Genomic DNA, 12,674 nt, shown 5'->3' with positions numbered 1-12,674 from the left:
AGGAAACTCAGCTAAGATAGAGTGCCTTAAGCCAGCTGGAGTGATTATATTTCTTTGCTGGCACGTTCCCGATTTCTTTGTGTGGGACTTTAAGGCAAGCTTGCCAGGATTTCTGAGTCTTCAGAAAGACCCAGAAAATAAATAACATAAGAATATGCCCTTCAACTGTCCTAATTTGACAGGGACAATCCCAATTAATCCTCTGCTGTCCCATTTTTTCAGCTGCTTTTAAAATATCCTAGTTTCTCTCTCCACTCCCCTCTTTGTCCTCAGCTTACTTTCAAAGTGCAAAAGACATTGTCAGGCAGAGGAGAAGGCAAAACTCTGTCCTTCTCCGTAGACTCAGGCAAAAGCAAACAGCTGCAACCTCTCCTAGTATATGTGTTCTTCCTCATTAATAACTTTTGCCATCTTGACCACACTCCATTCGTGATACACCTTGGCCACATGCATCCCAGTTTCCATCCTTGAAACCCCAATACTAAACTCAATGGACCAGAGAGCTGACTTCAAGTGTCCTTTAAACCACACAATTGCTGCACTTTAATACTGCTTTATCTGCTATTGGTCTATCCTATGGAAACCTAGGATTTGTAGTGTGATGCGGCACTTAAAATTCTCTGCCAGAGAGCTCTAGTGCCTCACCACACTGCAAACCCCAAGATTCCTTATTGTCAGGAGATTCTTCCTAATGTTTAGGTGGAATCTCTATTCCTGCAGCTTGAATCCATTGCTCTGTGTCCTAGTCTCTGGAGCAGCAGAAAATAAGCTTGCTCCATCCTAAATATAACATCACTTCCAATATTTAAACAGGGCTTTCATGTCGCCCCTGAACCTTCTCTTCCCTGGGCAAAACATAGCCAGCTTCTTAAACCTCATACAGCTTTATGGTCTCCCGACTCTTCACCATTTTGGGTTGCCATCCTTTGGACATGCTCCAGCTTCTCAATATTCTTCTTGAATTTTGGTGCCCAGAACTGGACACAGTATTCCAAGTGAGGCCCACCTGACCCAAGCAGAATACAGTGGTACTATTATTTCTCTTGATGTAGACACTATGCACCTGTTGATTTAGCATCCGCCACCGCCGCTGCCTCTTTCTCCTCCTCCATTAATTTATTTATTTATATTTTTATTTATTTATTTCAAAGTGCTATTAATTGTGCAATGGGAAAGAGAGTCCTCAGGATAAGCCAACTTGCTGCCTCCTCATTCTGGAAGGGTAACTTACTCATGACAGCTGCAAAACGGAGCAGGAGAGCCCCCTGTGGTCAGCCATTCCCTTAAACGCCCATCAGGCTACGATGATGATCATCCTCTCTGGAAAGATCCTGCACATTGCTATGGACAGAGACAGCTGTGGGGAAAATGTACCATGGGTAGCCCCACAGCCTGCTGGCTGATCCGTCTGCTTTCTTTAGGCACAGTGTCTGAACACTGAATGGAATCTGTTTGGGATGCGTCCCTGGACATTTGACCTGCCTCTTGTTGAGTGAGGAAACATCAGCTCTGGGCATCTCAACGATGATGGTGGTGATATGCTCTTCAGGAAATGTGCAGCAGAGACATGGAACTTCCTCCCGGATGGACACCAGAGAGAAAGGTTTTGGGTTTAATGGCCCAGATGAAGTTACTCATAACACAGCTTCTTGTAGAGGCTGAAAGAGTTAGAGTTGAGCCCCCCCCCCCCCCAAACACCAATTCTTCCACTTGCATTGTACAGGTGGGATTAAGATTTCTATTCTTTTAGTAGATTCTGTCCTGCTGGCCAGAATTAAAATTGTATGTCAAAGGGAAACACCGAGACGGCTAGAGAGAAGTGGTTTACCCACTCCTATCCATACTGGCAGACGGATTCCAGGATTTGTAGTCCAAAGAAGTTACCTTTCCAAGCCATTGGCTTTGGTTGATACGCTGACTGCGACCCTACCTGGACTGAAGGGACCTTGAAACAGTGGTACATGCACTGGTAACCTCTCGTCTAGACTTCTGTAATGCTCTCTACATGGGGCTACCCTTGTACCAAGTTCGGAAGCTTCAATTAGTACAAAATATGGCAGCCAGACTGGTCACCGGTTCTTCAAGGTTTGACCATATAACACCTATTTTGAAAGATCTTCACTGGCTCCCTATTAGCTTCTGGGCACAATACAAGGTGTTGGTTATGACCTATAACGCCCTATATGGCTCAGGTCCGAGTTACTTGCGGGACCTCCTCTCCCCATACAATCCTCCCCGCACCCTTAGAACATCAGGCAAGAAGTTATTGGAAACTACGAACCCCAAATATGCTTCCACTTCACAAAGAGCCTTTTCAGTAAGGGCTCCGAGACTGTGGAACAGCCTTCCTGAGGATGTCCAATTGGCGCCCTCACTAGAGATATTCAGGAAAGCAGTGAAAACCGAGCTATTTCTCCAAGCATATCCAGATATGTTATAAGATAATGACTGACATGCCCCTGAATTGAGATACTGCATAATTCCCGTTTGTACTGTATTATGTATTGTATGGTTATTCTTAACCATTAGTTAATATGTTGGTTTTAATCTTTATAATGGGTTAGAGAATTTTAATTATATGTACTGTGATTTTATTAGTCTGTAACCCCGCTTCGATCCAATTGGGAGAGGTGAGGAAACACAAATAAAATTATTATTATTATTATTATTATTATTATTATTATTATTATTACTATTACTATTACTATTATTGGACATTGAGGAATACTGAAATCTTCATGCAGCAGCTTAAAAGGCCAATATGATTCTAGACTGTATCAATAGGAGAACGACGTCTAGATCAAGGGAAGTAACAGAGACACTCTATTCTGCTTCAGTCAGACCTCACCTGGAATAATCCTGTGTCCAGTTGACCAGTGGGAATGTTTCCAGAGGAAGGTGACCAAAATGGTGAAAGGTCTGGAAACCTCCAAACTCGAAGGAGCAGTTTAGGGAGCTGAGTAGGTTTAGCCTGGAGAAGAGAAGGTTAAGAGGTGATTTTATTTTATTTATATTTATATTTTCTATGTATTTATTTATCTGATATGATAGCCCTGTTTGGATATTTGAAGGGATGCCATTTTGAGGATGGAGCAAGCTTGTTTTCTGCTGCTCCAGAGACTAAAGGCCAAAATACACTACAGAAATAAACCAGTTTGACACCGCTTTAACTGCCCTTAAAACTGAATTGTAGTTTTATGATAGCCTTCTCTATCAGAGACCTCTGGTGCTACCACAATCTACAATCCCCAGGATTCCCTAGCACTGTGCCAAGACAGTTAAAGCGGTGTCAAACTGGATTACTTCTGCAGTGTATTTTGGCTCAAGGACACAGAGCAATGGATTCAAACTGCAGGAAAAAAATTCCCCCTAAATATTATGAAGAATTTGTTTTTTTAAAATGGTAAGAGCTGTTTGATGCTAGAGTAGATTGCCTCGGAGGGTGGTGGACTCTCCATCCTTGGAGGTTTTTAAAACAATGTTAGACGGTTCTCTTTCAGGAGTGCTTTAACTGTGTTTCCAACATGGCAGAGGATGGGACTAGTTGGTCCTTGTGGTCCTTATCAGCTCTACGATTCTGCGATTCTATGATTCCATGGTGATTCTTCACTTCTGTTTCAATGGCGACGAACAATCAAAGGCCCTTGATGAAGAAGGGACCACTGAAACATGTTCCCTCTAACTGCATGGGGGCTTTTAAAAAAGGCAACAGCTTGACCTCCCCATCAGCTCTCAATGGCACCTTGTCCATCAGACTCTTTATAGCCTCCTGCCGGCTGCTGTCTCCATATTCCAAGCAGCAAGAGTTTGTATACAAAGCTGTCAGCACCCGCACGAGTGGGTGGATTTTTCCAAATCATCGGTAACCGGAGTGGCACTCCAAGCCCAAATTCTTTCTTCCTCAGTGTCAACAGCACACGGCCCGGGAGAGATCCAGTTACAGATGATCTCCCATCTGGTTGATGGGCAGGAGGGAACCAGGCCAGCAGTAACTGTGACAGACCTGGGTGTTTTTACAGGCAAGATAGTTAATAGGTTGGCTAATGTGAAGGATTATCCCTTTAACCCAAGACATATGAGTCTGGTGGGGAGCAAAGGGATAGGAAGTCAACCTGTTGCAGGAACTTCCTGTAGCAAAAGGACCCATCCAAGAAACATCACATCCTGAAGCCTGAACTCCTGAAGATACTATGGCCGCCTGCTCTGTCTTCTACAACTAGGGTGGGAAACGGTGTGGCTCCCAGTCTGCATGTGGCCCTTGTGACCCTGAGCACCTCACTGACCCCTCAAACCCCAGAGATCTTTTTTTTAAATTTCATCTGGGGGGGAAATAGTTGCAAAAAAAAAATGACCCCAGCAAGTACAACTATGTGCTCTAACAGCATTTGGACTAAGACTGTGAATTGATCCCCCTCCTAGTTCCAAGTTCCAGTTCCAAGCCAAAATCAACAATTCAGATTTTAGCCCAAAGGTGGCATCTCTTTTCTTGTAGTTTGAATCCATTGTTCCATGCCTTAAGTCTCTGGAACAGCAGAAAACAAGCTTACTCCAACTCCCTTGTGACATCATTTCAAATATTTAAACACGACTATCATGGCACCTCTTAACTTTCTCTTCTCCAGGCTAAACATGCCCAGCTCCCTAAGCCTCTTCGCACAGGGCATGATTCCCAGATCTTTTGCCATTTGGGTCAAGACCATTTTGGAAAGGATACTTATTAGTTAAGTATATTGATGTAGAATACTGACCAATGTTTCTTATCATCGACACAATGTTCTTAAAGAATCTGCTTGAATAACACTACACACACACACACACATATATATAAAATAAAATAGTTTCATAAAAATGATCCCAATAGCCATAGTGGCTAGGAGATTCTGTGACACCTAAGAGTAAATTTTCCAGACCTGACATTAAAAATCCACCCTAATAATATCACACATAGCAGCAAAACCGGTTTATAAAGCCCTATCTAGTTGCTAGTGCAGTAAGGCTTCTGCCTCATCCTAAACCCATGCCCTTCCAAGATGGTATATCTAGACCAAAGACTGCTAAAGTGGCTTGTTTGAACAACAACTCCCAGAAATCCACAACCACTGCTCATCTTGGCTGTACAATTTTGGGAGATGTCATCCCAGAGAAGTAATTTTTCCGAGCTCTGATCAGGAGTATTTCCTCTCCATCAGGATAAGTTATGATTTACGTTCATCTGTGGCATGGAGAATGTTTTGCATTGCTCGCCAAGAGTAGTAGTAGTAAGAGAGAAAGAAGCCAAGAAAAAGAAAATGTGGAGATATTTGTCAAAGTGCTGTCAGATTTTTTAATAAAGAAGCCAGAAGCAGGATGAGATATGGTGGGACCATTGCAATGGCTGCGACTTGCTTGATGTTGTCCCACATCATCACCTATGATTTGGATGCATTATTGAGAAGCTTTTTGGATACATTTGGATGCATTTTTGGATCTCATTGCTCTGTACTTGATGAGGGGAGCATGAATAATGTGTGTGCCTGGCAAACGGACAGCATTATCTTTACTCTCCAATCCAAAACATTGCTTCTTGAACATTGTTCATAGCATCTACTAGAGCTAAATGGATGAAACAGATGTAAGGGCATGTCTACACAGGCTATTTACACCAGTGTTCCCCACCCTCACATTGCCCTGTCCACACAAGCTCTGAGTTGAATGCATACTGTCTTCACATGGAAAGATGAATTCCTCCCTTAAATTGGATTTTAAAAGCCAACCTTTTGCTCCTGGCCTTGCCATTCAACAGCAGAACAATACACAGATTAACATATAAATTGTTTTCTTGCAACCAACAATATACATACCCCACTCTCTTCCATGCCAGCATTCTCTGAAAATACACACCATAGCTGCTGGCAAAATGTCAGGAATAAACTCTTCTAGAACATGACCTCTTAGCCCCAAAACCCCACAAAAAACTACGGATGCCAGTTGTGGAAGCCTTTTCACATCTCTGGAAGACTGGTCAGCCCGTTGCATTGAGCTGCAACTCTGAAGGTGCCCTCTTGGAGAAAGAGGAGTGCATTCAGGGTAGATAGTTCAGGGGAGTGAACTAGAGCTCTTACCTCCCCACAGCTGTGGCAGCTTTCCAATGGGTGAGAAAATAGTGGAGAGGCAATTCAACCAAAGTTACTTTGTGGGTAAGGGATCATAGAACTGGAAGAGACCCCAAGGGCCACCCAGTAGAAGCCCCTTCTGCCATGCAGGAAGACCCATCCAAGCACTGCTGACAGATGGCTATCCATCCTCTGTTTAAAACTTTCCAAAGGAGACTCCACCACTCTCCAAGGCAGGTGTTCCACTGTTGAAAAGCCTTTATCATCAGGAGGGTCTTCCTAAGGTCTAGTTGGAATCTCTTTTATTGTAGTTTGGATCCATTGCTCCATGTCCTAGCCACTGGAGCAGCAGAAAACATGTTTGCTTCTTCTTCCATATGACACTGATCTAGACACTATAATAGAGTAGTATTACTTCCATTGATCTAGAGACACTATCCTCCTAAGAAGGTGCACTCATCATTTCCTTCCCCTCTGAGCCAAGACAAACATTTCCAGCATCTGAATTGCCTCCTTGCTTTTTCTCCTCCTCCGGCCTTGATGGGGGAGGTTTTAGATCGGGCTCAAAAGGCTACAATCCAAAGAAAGACATACATAGGCGAACAAAGAACTGTGTGGATGGAGGGTTATGCTTTGCCTGCTTCATGTAGAATCATGACCAATGTGTCTTTCTCAGCCCCCTGGGACAACAAATCCAGACAATCTCACGAGCCTGAATTGATGCCTTCCCTGAAAAGGACCAGTAGTAGCCTGCAAAGTGTCCGTCAGAGAACTCAGGTGCCTCAACAAAAGCCTCCCCTGGATCTAACATTTATTTCTTTATTATTTGAAGTATTTCTGCATCTCCTCCCAGCCACAAGGGCTCTTGAGGTGATGAACCAACACAAAGCAACTGAAATGGTACAAAGGTAAAAACCATTTTCAAAACACATTAAAATATTCTTTTTAAACTCCTAAAGGGAGTCTAAGGCTACACTGCAGAATTATTGCAGTTTGACACCGCTTTAACACTCATGGCTCCATGCAATAGGTTCTTAGGATTTGTAGTTTGTTGGCATGCCAGAGCTCTCTGACAGAAAAGGCTGAATATTTTACAGATTTACAAATCCCAGAATTTCATGCCAATGAGTGATGTCAATTAAAGCAGTGTCAAACTGCAATAATTCTGTGGTGTAGAACTGTAGATGCAATCTAAAAAATAGCTAATGGAGCCCCAAAACTAGGGCCAAAGTGCTCCTGATGCCCTCTAGAGGATATTTGGGGGCAAAAATATTTCTATTTTAGTTCATTTTTTTGCAGGAGGCGGCGGTGGAAGGTTGCAGCTATCCACAGTCTCCTAAGGGGTAACACAACCCGCTAGCCTCCGACAGTTGCCTGTTCCTGCTTCAGAGGGCACATTGGAGGACAATAGAGTAGACAGACATACAAGTGGAAAATGTGCTTTAGTTTTTCTTTCTCTTCCCAGCTGTGCGCCTGGTTGAACGTTACAACAGCTAGAAATGTGACCAGCCTGTCTTAGCATCCAGGCAAAAATGATATTACTGAGCCTGATTCATGGGGCTGCAGTTGTTTTGAATCTGAATGGAACTAGAGTTTTCCATCCTCAAAGGATTTAAGCTAGCCAGACTGGATTGCTTGGTATGCTGGGCACCCTGCCAAGCCATCACAAGTGTCGGGCGATGTGCCTCACGTTTGTTCTGGCTGGTTTGCTCTTTCTGCCCCTCCTAGGGAGCCCTTGTCTTGGAAATGGCACCGGATAATCTTTAATTAGCGTCTTTTCTTGATCTGAACCAGCGTTGTGTAGGGGTTTGAGCATTAGACTCTGGCTTCGGAGATCAGGGTTCAATTCTCCGCTTGGACATGGAAACCCACTGGGTGACCTTGGGCGAGTCACAAGCTCTCAGCTCCTAGAAACCCTGTGATAGGGTCATCATATGTCAGAAACCACTTGAATCCACACAACAACAATTACAAACTGACTGACAAAACCTCTGAATGAAATCGCCGCAGGCTGTTGTGACACTGCAGTGATAAAGCGGATTGACATAGTCTCTGTTTGATTGGTGAATGGGTCAAAGTATAGAAAACCTAGGCTGCATCTGCACTGCATCTGCATCAATGCTATGGAATTCTGGGGTTTGTAGTTTGGTAGAGCACCAGAGCTCTTTGACAGGGAAGGTTAAATATCTCATAAAGTTGCATACCCCAAGAATTCCATAGCATTGAGTCATGGCAGTTAAAATGGTGTCCAACTGCTTTATTTCTGCAGTGTGGATGAATATACTAAGTGATACTCCTTGGAATAGGCTACATTCTCCCTAGATACTTCATGGATTCCTAGGCCCCATTCACACTACGAAATAACCCAGTTTGAAAACCAGGTTATTTCCCTGTGGTTCAGACACCAAAGAAAAATGGGGAAATATTCCAGAGTTCTTGTGTGGAATGGGTTTTAGATATTTTTACCCCAAATTTGGGGTGCTTCCTACATGCTTTGGAGGCAAATAACATTCCAAAACTATGCTGAAACTTTTGAATGGTTTTAATTTCAAGGGATCTGAAATTCTGACGTTTTCTCAAAAATAAAACTTTTTTTCAAAAAGTGCACATCTACCCTTAAGGTCTGCTTTCTGCTGCCCTCTCAAAAAAGTATTCCCCCCCCCCTTCCAATCTTTCCAAAAAGCATTTGAGCCTACATGCTTTGGATGGTTTAATACTAAGCGTCAGTGTTTCCAATTAGACTTCTCAGCTTTTATCTCTTTTGTATAATCTAGACAATCCCTCCCACTAATTGGATCCTTATTCCCTTCTCGCTCTGTTTTTTTAAAATGTTAAATAAAGGCTTATCCTTCATACTGTTCCTCGCATCTCAGCAGAGCTTCTGTTATCTTTATGTTTGGAAGAGATGTTTCGGTTTTATTGGCACACGATGGTTGTTCAGCCGCTCCATGTGTTCCTTAGAGACCTTCTGATTTTCCATAGTAAATTTAGCTAGACAATCAAAGAGTGATCGATGTTAGTTTGCTTTTTTTCCTCACTATCCCATTTCATGCGGTTTTAAAGATGAGGTGGGGGCGGAGGAGGAAAGACATAGGAAAGTGCAAAATGCACTTCTCGTATAAAACATGCCCATAGGATTGGTTCCTATCTGATGATATTCCAATGGCACAATGCCCAGGCTTTTTCTGTTGTATATCATACTTGGCTCGTGTCTCCAGACCGTGTCCAACCTATCTTCAGATCTCATGATAGTTCCTCCACAAATTGTTTAAGAGAGAAGAATTATGCTGTGCAGAGAGTGAAATCAAGGGATGAACAATACAACCCGATGAGTGATCCTGCAATAGAGTATGCTGTCCGGCGTGTGTACAAAGCAAAGCTTGTGTTGACATCTGAACTTCAAGACAAGCTGTTCCAAAGATTTCCAAATACTGTTGCCCCTTTTTTTCGTGGGGGATCCATTCTGGACCCCTTCGCAAAAATGGACTTTCGCATATATTCAAGCCCTATTGGGGGGGCGCAGGCATGCGCTTCAGGTACACACCCCATTCATTCTCCCTCCGTTTGTTCCTCACACATAAGCAAGGTACATGAGTCCGAAGACTGTGAGAATGGAGGGAGGATTGCATACACACACACACACACACACACACATATCATGGGAAGGGTTAGCAAAGCTGAGAAACTACAATTGGCCCTCCACATTTATAGATTTGGCTTCTGAAGATTTGATTATTTGAAAATTTGATTAATATGTTTCCTCTAGGAATCTCTACCTGCTCCAGTGCTACTCAGCCAGACGACCTTATAGTCATACTGGAGGACCTAGAGATTCCTATTAAAAACACTTCTCTAGGCATTTGTAGGTCCTCCAGTGCAATTCTATGGTCAACATCTGCCGGAGGTTGGCCATAGAGTTGCACTAGAGGACCTAGAGAGGTGTTGTCATGGTTTTTTAAAAACAGTATTTTTTTAATTTGAGGGTTGTGTTTTTTTTCACTTTCCCTGAGCCCCAAACACCACCTAATGTGGAGGGCCCACTGTGTTTTGTTTCCCTCTATAAGGTTGGAGGAAGAGCTTGGTAAAGTCAGCTCTTTGGGACTCTGTCCCAGTCTAGAACACAGAGCAGTGAATTCAAGGTGCAATAAAAGAGATTCCACCTAAACATTAGGAGGAACATCCTGACAGTAAAAGCTGTCCAACAGTGGAACACTCTCCCTCAAAGGGTGGTGGTTTTTCAACAGAGGCTGGATGGTCATCTGTCACAATTGTCTGATGTGTGTGTTTTAACTGATGTTGTGTGTTGATTTACTATTGTTCTCCATCTTGATCCATGGGGAGAGCCAAGTAAGAAATAAAAATTATTATTATATTGTCATCATCATCATCATCATCATCATCATCATCATCATCTTCCATTGTTCACCTGCCCCAGACCCATAGGTCTAAATGTTGCACAATGGCTGATCTTTACCCTTATCTATCTAATTTTGTTTTTTAAAAATCATGCTGTGGAATGTGGGATTAGTCCTTGCAATGTGGCTTTAAAAGAGTCTTAATAACTCAGTTCCCCATATAAGTCCTCTTTTCTATCTTTCCTTTCTTTTTCCTCTCTCTCCCCCTCTTTTATTTGGAAGGCCTCATTGCTCTCCCTAATGAAAAAAGGGGGATTTAAGAATAAGATTGCAAGGCCTCCCAAAGTTTTTCTTTTTTAAAAAAAATGCAACCCACATCATAATAATTCAAAAATCCCTTTCCCAAATGCATTCAAATCCTTTTGTATTGGAGAATCCCAGCAATTTAGTAGCTAATCCATTTGGCAAATGCTGAGACAGTGCTGGACATCAATGGAACCCAGCTTGGAGGTTTTGTTCAGAGCAATGTTTGTGGACTGAATTCAACAAAAGGAAGGAAAACTCTCCGCTCGCTTTCACGGTGGCAGGGAGGAGGGTGAGCCAACATTCACCCCATATTTGCCTCTACTACAGCTTTGGGGCACTGGGAACCGAGACTGGGATGTCCAAATGGATGGGATGGCATTGTCCTCAAGACCCTGCTTTACTATCTAGTGGGATTTCATGACTTGTTTGTCTTGTTTTAGAGAGGGAAAAGTTAATTCTCTGACATTTCTTGGGCAAACAACATGACTGGTTGCAATTCAAGGGAAGCTTAAGAAGGGAGGGAGGGAGACTGCACACCCAGAATATTGCTTTAGAGTGAGGATAGGCAGAACATGGCCCTGGGACTGGATGTGGCCCTCAAGGCTGTGTTGATGTCTCTCGATCTCTCCAGACTCTCTAGACTGCTTTTTCCATGGTTCACCTTCCCTTTCCTAGGCGAAATATACCTAATTCCCTATGTAAGGCATGGTTTCCAGGCCTTTCACCATTTTGGTCACCCCTCTCTGGACCTGTTCCAGCTTGTCAATGAATGACAGAATTATTGAATGAATGATAGACTCATAGAGTTGAAAGAGACCCCAGGGGCCATCCAGTCCAACCCCAGTCTGGCATGCTGGAAGATACAATCAAGCAGGTGGCCATCCAGTCCCTTAAGCTTATCGCACAGCACTTGGATGAATGGGAATAGAACAGAATGGAATGGAACAGGGGGAAACGTGTTACAACATGGGAGAATGTTACCAATGCTGCCAGGAGTCCCCAAGCCAGTCCCCAGTCGTTCCTGGCAACCAATTTTGAAGAACAATTCAGAATCGTCCTTCAAAATCGGCTGCCATGGAACAGCTGGGGAATCGCTTGGGGACTCCCAGAGGCATTGGTGGTGTTCCCGGTGTAGTAACACATGTTCCCCCCCCCCATTCTGTTCCATTCCATTCCTTTCCCATTCCTCCAAGTGCCATACGATAAGCTTACCTGTTTGAAAACCTCCAAAGAAGGAGAGTCTAGTAGGCAGTATCTTCCACTGTCAAACAGCTCTGACCATCATGAAGTTCTTACTAATTTGGGGTAGAATTTCTTTTCCCATACTTTGAATCTATTGCATAGGGAATTATGTCCTAGTCTCTAGAGCAACGGAAAACAAGCTTGCTCCCTCCTCAATATGACATCCCTTCAAATATTTAAACAGAGCTATCATATCACCTCTTAAACGTCTCTTCACCAGGCTAAACATACCCAGCTCCCTAAGTTGCTCCTTATAGGGCTTGGTGACTTCCAGTTCTTTCACCATTTTGGATGCCTTCCTCTGGACACTCTCTAGCTTGTCAATATCTTGAATTGTGGTGCCCAGAACTGGACACAGTATCCCAGGTGAGGTCTGACCAAAGCAGAATAAAAATGGTACTGTTACTTCCCTCAGTCTAGACACTATACGCCTATCGATGCAGCACAGAATTGCATTGGCTTTTTTAGCTGCCACATCACACTGCTGACTCATGTTTAGCTTGTGGTCCACTAAGGCTCCTAGATCCCTTTTAGTCCATTGCTCTGTGTCCTAGTCCCTGGAGCAGCAGCAAGAATGCTTGCTCTTCCTTCTCAGAGTGTTAGCTGTCGCTCTGGCTGTATTATAAAGTTGGACATGTTCAACCATCTAGCTTTGGACTGACCTTCAGGGAATGATCGC

This window comes from Sceloporus occidentalis, unplaced genomic scaffold, assembly GCF_023333645.1.
Source record: "Sceloporus occidentalis isolate IW3139 unplaced genomic scaffold, rSceOcc1.0.p SCAF_7, whole genome shotgun sequence".
Classification (NCBI taxonomy): Eukaryota; Metazoa; Chordata; class Lepidosauria; order Squamata; family Phrynosomatidae; genus Sceloporus; species Sceloporus occidentalis.
The sequence above is the reverse complement of the archived record's forward strand: the minus strand, read 5'-3'. Positions refer to the sequence as shown.